Source organism: Procambarus clarkii, chromosome 84 (genome assembly GCF_040958095.1).
Source record: "Procambarus clarkii isolate CNS0578487 chromosome 84, FALCON_Pclarkii_2.0, whole genome shotgun sequence".
In the NCBI taxonomy this organism is placed as follows: domain Eukaryota; kingdom Metazoa; phylum Arthropoda; class Malacostraca; order Decapoda; family Cambaridae; genus Procambarus; species Procambarus clarkii.
Window position 1 is genome coordinate 15,542,084 of NC_091233.1, and position 10,577 is coordinate 15,552,660.

General features: G+C 36.8%; 1 long non-coding RNA gene across 1 annotated transcript; it reads left to right on the forward strand.

The window, feature by feature from the left end:
* Positions 1 to 2,079: 2,079 nt before the first annotated feature.
* On the forward strand, positions 2,080 to 10,371 carry LOC138358506 (uncharacterized). The gene is made up of 3 exons (XR_011225432.1): positions 2,080 to 2,206; positions 5,987 to 6,103; positions 10,095 to 10,371. It is a non-coding gene; the product is annotated as an uncharacterized lncRNA (long non-coding RNA).
* Positions 10,372 to 10,577: the final 206 nt, after the last annotated feature.

A 10,577-nucleotide genomic window follows, 5' to 3' on the forward strand; every position in this document is an offset into this window, starting at 1 on the left:
TCCAGGCTACTACACCACTCCACTACACCACACCACTACCGGTGGCTACTACACCAGTCTACTTCTCCAGGCTACTACACCACACTACTAGAGGACCCTACACTGTGCCACTACATCACGCTACTACACAAGTCTATTACACCACGCCAAAACACCGCACAACTATATGACATCACTACACCACGCCACTACACCATGCTACTACACCACGCTTCTACACCTGGCTACTACACAATGCCACTACACCAAGCTACTACACCACACCACTACACCAAGCTTCTACACCAGGCTACTACACCATGCTTCTACAATATGCTACTACACCAGGGTACTTTACCAAGCTACTACACCATGCCAAAACACCACACCACTACACATCACCATGCTACTACACTATGCTGCTACACCAGACTACTACTTCATGCCACTACATTCGCCACTACACACTCTTCGACAACACGCCACAACACCATGCAACCTGTCCTCTTAAAAAGAACGTCAACATTTGCCGTTTGACTCTACGGCTGTTTTTGGACGTTATTTTGTGTAAAACTACGTCTATTTTCGCTTCCATGGACTATCTCTTGTTATACAATGAAATACCACTCTTATTATTCTATAACTCACTGACTATGCTCTGATATTTGTTCTTCAAGTAAAAATATATATATTTTTGCCTTAATTAGGCCATAATCCAGAAAATTCCAGCCTATCGATCTTTATATTTAGGAAAACATCTAATAAATTTGGAAATGAATTTTTCGTTCGCCGACAGTTGCCTGTTACTATTTAACCCTCTATGCTTTAATGTCGCTGGTCATTGTGACTTTCCCAGGATTTATATATGTTTTGTAGTAGCATTTAGTCAGACTACAGTAATTTAACTAATGGGAAACCTCTATAGTTGTCGTAAATTAATAATAATCATTTATCAAATAATAAATTAGCAAACATATGCAACATTTTATGTTACGACTTTTCGGGTAGGCCGTTCTGTTTGTTTACAACCCCATTGGTTCAAAATACACAATACTTTTAATATATAAGTGACTAAGTATGCTCTAATATATGGTCCTCAATGAAAATTATCGTTTTTTTTGTTAATTTGTCCATAATGAATAAGATTCCTTACTGTTGATCTTTATATTAAGAAAAACATCTAAGCAAATTGGTATTGTGTTTTCGTTCAGATAAAGTTTCCAGATACTATTTCCTAGTTATCAATTAATGTAGGTGGTTATTTTAATTCGCGGCTACCAGGGGCTTTCTCCCATTATACAATATAAATGTACTCACTAACTATTCTCTGGTATCTGTTCTTCAAGTAAAATTACCAATTTTTTTGTTTAATTAGTCCATAATTCATAAAATTCCTTCAGGTCGATCTTTATATTTAGAAAAACATCTAATCAATTTGGAATTTAATTTTTCGTTCACCTACAGTTACCTGCTATTATTTCATTGTTATATTTTATGTCGCTGGTCATTACAATTTTCCAAGAATTTAAACAGCTAAACAGCAAGTAGCATCTTGTTAGAGTACAGGAATTTACCTATGGAGAACCTCGATAGCTGCCGAAAATTATTAATGATTATATATGTAATTTAAAATAATGAATTATATACCATTTCTTATGTTACGTCTTTGGCGGGTAGGCCGTTCTGCGGGTTTACAACCGAATTGTTTAAAAATCACACTATTTTAAATGTATGAGTCACTAGTATGCTCTGATATATGTTCTGCAATGAAAATAAAGATTGTTTTGTTGTTAATTACTCCATAAATGTGTAATGTGTTAATTCAGTCTAAAATCTTTTTGCAACGTTTATATGCGATATACGTAGCTGGAAACTACCTAATATTTAAAAATAATAGTTACAACATTCTATTAATATATAATGTTGAAATAAATATCACACAAAGTCTGTATATCTGTTTTTAGATGTCTTATAAATCTTCTTTTAAAATAGTATTAATGATTTTTATGAATCTTGAGTAAAAATTATGTTAATTATTATTAATCTAATTGTTATTATTTTAAGTAAAAGAATTGCAAGTATTCGCATAACCACGGGATCTCTGTTTGTGTATGAATGCACGGATTTGTTTTTGTTATGAGAGGGACTCCTTAGAAAGCATGGCGTAGGCCACCTGTGGCTCGCATCCGATCCCACGATCGTCGTCGCCCCTAAATCAACACAACAGGTATTTAGTATTTACGATTATAATAAGTAATATTTCTTTTATAATAATATTGCAGCAGGTGGTGTAGTGGTAGGACACTCGCCTGGCGTTCCGCGAGCGCTATGTCATGGGTTCGTATCCTGGCCAGGGAGGATTTACTGGGCGCAAATCCTAAACTGTAGCCTCTGTTTAACGCAACAGTAAAATGTGTACTTGGATGAAAAAACGATTCTTCGCGGCGGGGATCGTATTCCAGGGACCTGCCCGAAACGCTACTCGTACTAGTGGCTGTACAAGAATGTAACAACTCTTGTATATATCTCAGGTTAGGGGCTAGGCATTTACACTCTTAGGTCAGCAAACTAGCTAGAAGGTTAGACTATTAGACTCCACTGGTCAATCGGGTCCCTGCATAACTCAGCTTATCCTAACCTAGCCCAGCTTAAACCATCTTAGCATAGTTCATTCTAGCTGTGCATAGTGCTTGCACAGCCTTGCTTATCCTAGTTTACCTCTTCCTAGCCTACCGTAGCCAAGCCTATCCCAGTATACCCTTACCTAGTCTTGCCTAGCCTAACCCTGCCTTGCTTTTAAACATGACCAGTCCTTCCTACCCTAGCCAAGCCCTGACCAGCTTAGCCAAGCCAATCCCTGCCTAGATTTAGCATAGCCTTGCCTTTTTATTAATATATAGAGGGTACCACCTCTGGTTGAGTATGTAGGAACCCTCCACTTATAGGGTTGAGGGTTCCATATATATATATATATATATATATATATATATATATATATATATATATGTCGTACCTAGTAGCCCAACCCGTTCTCGCAAATTCGTAAAGTAAATATTGACTTATTAACTACGTGCATAGGTGATATACTAAACATAATAGATACCCTTAAAAAGATTCATAGAAAACACCAACCATACCTAACCTTGTTAGTATCTTAAGATAAGCATCTTATTGCTTCGTAATTACAATTATTACTTAACCTATACCTATTATAGGTTAGGTAATAATTGTAATTACGAAGCAATAAGATGCTTATCTTAACATACTAAGTAGGTTAGGTAAGGTCGGTGTTTTCTATGAATCTCTTTAAGGGTATCTATTATGTTAAGTATGTCACCTATGCACATATTAAATAAGTCAATATTGACTTATTAAATTTGCGAGAACGGGTTGTAGTAGCCAGAACGCACTTCTCGGCCTACTATGCAAGGCCTGATTTGCCTAATAAGCCAAGTTTTCCTGAATTATTATATTTTGTCAATTTTTTTTCTTATGAGATGATAAAGCTACCCATTTTATTATGTATGAGGTCAATATTTTTTTATCGGAGTTAAAATTAACGTAGATATATGACCAAACCTAACCAACCCTACCTAACCTAACCTAACCTATCTTTTTAGGTTAGGTTAGGTTAGGTAGCTGAAAAAGTTAGGTTACGTTTGGTTAGGTAGGTTAGGTAGTCGAAAAACAATTAATTCATGAAAACTTGGCTTATTAGGCAAATCGGGCCTTGCATAGCAGGCAGAGAAGTGCGTTCTGGCTATTAGGTACGACATATGTATATTAATATAAATAATGTGTGTGTAAACATGCCACGTGTGTGTAAATCACAAAAATTAACACTTGATGAAAAATGTGACAGTGTCAGACCACGGAGGAAGAATTGAAACAGGAATTTCCTTAAGTACTTTCATATATTAAAACATCTTCAGAAGGAATAATTTTTTATATAAATTAAATTAAAAAAAATCATTCCTCCATCGTCTGACACTCATATATATATATATAATATATATATATATATATATATATATATATATATATATATATATATATATATATATATATATATATATAATGTGTGTGTGTGTGTGTACTCACCTAGTTGTGCTTGCGGTGGTTGAGCTCTGGCTCTTTGTCCCGTATGTATGTATTCATATATATATATATATATATATATATATATATATATATATATATATATATATATATATATATATATATATATATATATATATATATATATATGTCGTACCTAGTAGCCAGAACGCACTTCTCAGCCTGCTATGCAAGGCCCGATTTGCCTAATAAGCCAAGTTCTTCTGAATTAATATATTTTCTGTAATTTTTTTCCTATGAAATGATAAAGCTACCCATTTCATTATGTATGAGGTCAATTTTTTTTTATTGGAGTTAAAATTAACGTAGATATATGACCAAATTTAACCAACCCTACCTAACCTAACCTATCTTTATAGATTAGGTTAGGTTAGGTAGCCGAAAAAGTTATGTTAGGTTAGGTTAGGTAGGTTAGGTAGTCGAAAAACAATTAATTCATGAAAACTTGCCTTATTAGGCAAATCGGGCCTTGCATAGTAGGCTGAAAAGTGCGTTCTGGCTACTAGGTACGACATATATATATATATATATATATATATATATATATATATATATATATATATATATATATATATATATATATATATATGCGAACAAGCCTGAATGGTCCCCAGGACAATATGCAACTGAAAACTCACACCCCAGAAGTGACTCGAACCCATACTGCCAGGAGCAACGCAACTGGTATGTACAGGGACGCCTTAATCCGCTTGACCATCACGACCAGACATAAGGAAGTGATAGCCGAGGCTATTTGACCCACTTCCCCGCTGGCACTCGGATGGTAATCTTGGGCATAGCATTTTATCAAATCACCTCATTTTTGGGGCAACACGTGAGGAACACAAATGCGAACAAGCCTGAATGGTCCCCAGGACAATATGCAACTGAAAACTCACACCCCAGAAGTGACTCGAACCCAATACTGCCAGGAGCAACGCAACTGGTATGTACAGGGACGCCTTAATCCGCTTGACCATCACGACCAGACATAAGGAAGTGATAGCCGAGGCTATTTGACCTACTTCCCTGGCACTCGGATGGTAATCTTGGGCATAGCATATGGATTCGAGTCACTTCTGGGGTGTGAGTTTTCAGTTATATTTATATATATATATATATATATATATATATATATATATATATATATATATATATATATATATATATATATATATATATATATATATAATATTATATATCCTGCCTGAAATGCTGCGTGTACTAGTGGCTTTACAAGATTTTGTGGTTATTCTCTATATCTGGTTCACCTAACAGTAAATAAGTACCTGGGAGTTAGACAGCTGCTATGGGCTGCTTCCTAGGGATGTGTGTGTGTGTTTGTATTCATGTTGAATTTTACAAAGTAGGAAGAGATGTTTGTAAAAAAAAAAATCAAATATTTTTGAAAGTATAAGTAGATTTGATATTTTTCTCTAATTGTTTATTTCTGCTGTCTCGCCTCCTTTATAAAATGGCATCATTCTTGCTTTTTTAAGGATATCAGGAAAAGTAAGGCACTCCAGAGATTTGTTAACTCCTTCCTAGTGTTGCCTAGCCCAGCCCAGCCCAGCCTAGACAAGGCAGGCTGGGCATCCTAGCCTCACGCAGCTTAGCCCCCACCTACATGTAGCATCCCAGTCCATCCTAAGTGATCATTACCTTACTGGCTGTGTTTTCTCTTCAGCCCTGAATGTAATGTGGTGAAACATAAGCAGATACATATCAGGTCTTAGAGAATCTGTACTTCATACATTTCTTAATAATGTCTCACAAATATTTAAATAATTAAAAAAAAATTGTATAATAACTTCATATTATTCTTGCAATTTATTTTTGCATTTTTTTATACAAAATTTACATTTTAAAAGATTACCTCTATTTTTAGATTGATGACTTGAAGACTACAGTGCCATCCACAGCAAATCATGGTCTTAAAATATCTCCTAGCAATGACGAGACCAATTTTCACAGAGATCAAATTTTTGCTAAGCAGTAGTCACAGGTAAATATATATTATATATATAATATTATATATATAAAATTAACTACTTCATTGCTCAAAGCACCTTTAGACATTCTGAGAGTTGTGCTATTTTATTAATTAATTAATTAGGCTATATTTTAATGTTTTGTAATGTTTTCATTACTTTTTTTGTTTTGAAATATAAATTGTTGAGTTTTGAAACATTTTGACATTAACTATACCTGAATATTTATAAACAAAAAAATACCAGAACTATGTCCTTGACAATTGCACTAAGAAGTCTTTGCCAAAATCAGGTGCTCAGTGCAGTAGTTAAAAACTTAAAAGTTGTACCACCTCTGGTGCAAGATTAGGGACCCATAGCCTCAGAGAAGAAAATAGAGAGTACTCAGAGAAGGCCTTGAATAATAGGCAGGCTGTTTGTGTGTGTTTCGACGGTAAGCTTGCTGACACCATATGTAGTTACCTAAGTGTAGTTACAGGATTAGAGCTACGCTCGTGGTGTCCCGTCTACCCAGCACTCTTTGTCACATAATGCTTTGAAACTACTGACGGTCTTGGCCGCCACCACCTTCTCACTTAACTTGTTCCAACCGTGTACCACTCTGTATGCGAAAGGAATTTTTTTTATATTTCTTTGGCATCTTTGTTTAGTTAGTTTAAATCTATGACCTTTTGTTCTTGAAGTTCCAGGTCTCGGGAAATCTTCCCTATTGATTTTATCAATTCCTGTTACTATTTTCTACATAGTGATTTTATCACCTCTTTTTGTTGTCTTCTAGTTTTGGCATATATAATGCCTCTGACCTCTCCACATAGCTCTTGCCCTTTAGTTCTGGGAGCCACTTAGTAGCATGTCTTTGCACCTTTTCAAGTTTGTTGATGTGCTTCTTAAGATATGGGCACCAAACAACCGCTGCATATTCTAGCCTTGGCCGAACAAAACTCGTGAACAATTTCTTTAGTATTTCGCCATCCATGTATTTAAACAAAATTCTGAAGTTAGAAAGCGTGGCATAGGCTCCTCACACAACGTTCTTTATGTGGGCCTCAAGTGATAGTTTTCTATCTAGAATCAACCCTAGACCTCTTTCTTTTATCAGAATTATATAAAGATTTCTCACATAATTTGTAGGTTGTGTGGGATCTATGTTCTATTCCACATTCCATAACATGGCATTTATTCACATTAAATTTCATTTGCCAAGTGGTGCTCCATATACTTATTTTGTCCAGGTCTTCTTGAAGGGCATGACAATCATCTAAATTTCTTATCCATCCCATTATCTTAGCATCATCAGCAAACATGTTTATATAATTCTGTATTCCAACTGGTAGATCATTTATGTAGACAATGAACATTTCTGGTGCATGTACTGTGGTACTCCACTTGTGACACTTCTCCAGTCCGATTGCCTCTGATTACTGCCCTTATTTTTCTATCAGTCAGAAAATTTTTCATCCATGTTAGAAGCTTACCTGTCACCCATCCAAAATTTTCTAGTTTCCAGAACAACCTCTTATGTGGAACTCTGTCGAAAGCCTTTTTTATGTCTAGATAGATGCAGTCAACCCAACTACCTTTTTCCTTTAAAATCTCTGTGGCTCAATCATAGAAACTGAGTAAATTCGATACACAGGATCTTCCAGATCGAAAACAATACTGTCTGTGTGATATTATATAATTTCTCTCCAGGTGTTCTACCCATTTAGTTTTTATTATTTTTTTTTTGTTTTCAATCCTTTCACTGTTACACTTGTCAATGATTCAGGTCTATAACTGAGAGGGGTGGGGTCTTCCCTGTTGCCACTTTTGTAGATTGGAACTATGTTAGCCTTTTTCCACATGTTTGCTATGACTCCTGTACACAGGGATGCCTGAAAGATCAGGTGAAGTGGAAGGCTGAGCTCAGATGCACATTCTCTCAGAACCCATGGTGAAACTCCATCTGGACCAACTGCTTTGTTCTTACTTAGCTCCTTTAGCATATTTTCCACTTCATCTCTAGACACCTCTATACGCTCTATGATGTTCTCAGAAATTCTTATTGTGTCTGGTTCTCTTAAGATTTCATTTTGTATAAACACACTTTGGAACTTTTGGTTTAATGTTTCACACATTGCATTATCATTTTCTGTGAATCTGTTTCCTATTTTCAACCTCTGGATATTATCCTTTACCTGCAATTTGTTGTTTATGAATTTGTAGAATAGGCCCAGTTCTGTTTTACATTTATCCATTATCCCTTTTTAAAAATTTCTTTCTGCCTCTTCCCTTACTGCTGTATAGTTGTTTCTCGCATCTTTGTATCGCTGGTATGATTGGGGGTTTGGCTTCTTTCTATTTTGATACCTGCTTGATGGGGTTCTGCTCTTCTACTCCCCAAGCCCGGCCCGAGGCCAGGCTCGACTTGTGAGAGTTTGGTCCACCAGGCTGTTGCTTGGAGCGGCCCGCAGGGCCACATACCCACAACATCCCGGCTGATCCGGAACTTCTCTTAGAAAACAGTACAGTTTTCTCCTTGAAGATGTCCACGGTTGTTCCGGCAGGAACAACCGTGCAACCGTGCTCTGAAGGGGAAAGTGAATACTGAGCAGTACTCGAGACGGGACAACATAAGTGACTTGAAGAGTACAACCATTGTGATGGGATCCCTGGATTTGAAAGTTCTCATAATCCATCCGATCATTTTTCTGGCTGACGCAATATTTGCTTGGTTATGCTCCCTAAACATTAGATCGTCGGACATCATTATTCCCAAATCCTTGACATGCTGTTTTTCTACTATGGGAAGATTCGATTGTGTTTTGTTCCCTGTATTATGTTTCAGATCCTCATTTTTGCCATACCTGAAATTTATCACTGTTAAACATCATGTTATTTTCTGCTGCCCAATCGAAAACTTTGTTGACATCTGCTTGTAGTTTTTCAATGTCTTTCATTCCATTTTTGTGTCTTTTGGTCTGTGGCCCTCTCTCAATTTCTGTTGAACCAATCCTGTTTTCTGGCCCTGCATCTCTGTTTTGGTATGAATGTTTGTGTGCCTTCATTGTATATTTTGCAAAATTTGGCATACATTTAATTTACTTCCCTGTCTAGCAACAAGTCTGCCTAATTACTTATTAAAAAAAATTTGAAGTTCCCCATAGTGACCTCTCTCTCTTGAAATCAAGTTTATCAACTGTTTCAATGTCCCCATTTTCTGTGTGTGTGTGTTTGGAGGCTAAGCTTGCTGATACCATGTGTGTGTGTGTTTGGAGGCTAAGCTTGCTGATACCATGTGTGTGTGTGTGTGTGTGTGTGTGTTTGGAGGCTAAGCTTGCTGATACCATGTGTGTGTGTGTGTGTTTGGAGGCTAAGCTTGCTGGTACCATGTGTGTGTGTGTGTGTTTGGAGGCTAAGCTTGCTGATACCATGTGTATGTGTGTATTTGGAGGCTAAGCTTGCTGATACCATTTGTGTGTGTGTGTTTAGAGGCTAAGCTTGCTGATACCATGTGTGTATTTGGAGGCTAAGCTTGCTGATACCATGTGTGTGTGTGTTTGGAGGCTAAGCTTGCTGATACCATGTGTGTGTGTGTGTGTTTGGAGGCTAAGCTTGCTGATACCATGTGTGTGTGTGTTTGGAGGCTAAGCTTGCTGATACCATGTGTGTGTGTGTGTTTGGAGGCTAAGTTTGCTAACACCGTGTGTGTACTCACCTGTTTAAATAATAATAGGGGTGTGTACCACCTCTGGTGCAATTGTAGGGACCCACAGCCTTGAAGAAAATAAAGAGTATTCAGAGAAGACCTTGTGGATTCTCACTGAACACTAATCTTTTCTTCTCCTATCACCCCTCTTATTTTGTTTTATGCTGTATTCTATTATATATCATATAAATACATAGCCAAATGGCAATATTTATTATGTCTATACAAAAAGAAGACATCCACTTTATTTTTTTTCTCTCCTTTGTTTCTATGTGGATTTTGTTGTGACTAATGATTCTCCTCCTTCCCATCAACAGGTCTTCCTCACTGGGCTTGCTCGGCTTTTGTGTTACTGTGAGGGTGCCATCATCGTTTACCCTTCAAGACTGACTCATGCTGGCATTGCATTTGTGGACTTCCCTTCACAGTAAACAGTCCTTCTCCATATGGTGATTGTCCAGGGCAAGCAGGGTGTGACTGCCATCTTGGAGAAGCAGGGTCTTTTAATATGAAGAATCTTCCGTCTTCTCTACTTACGCCAGCTTGTGCCGGCCTTGCATTCTTGTTACTTCATGGCCCTTGGGCCTTTTTTATTTATTTTACATAATAAATTTTTTTATTAATACCCGTGTTTCACAAGAGATCCTTAACATTTTAAGCACCAATTGTATTGACTAATGTACGTCTTGTAACCTTTAAGACATAAATAGACAAGACATAGATAAATGAGTGAATAATACTGAGTGACTAGGTTAGGGCGAGGAACATAGTATAGTGTCTGGCTTTGGAAGAATGCCTAC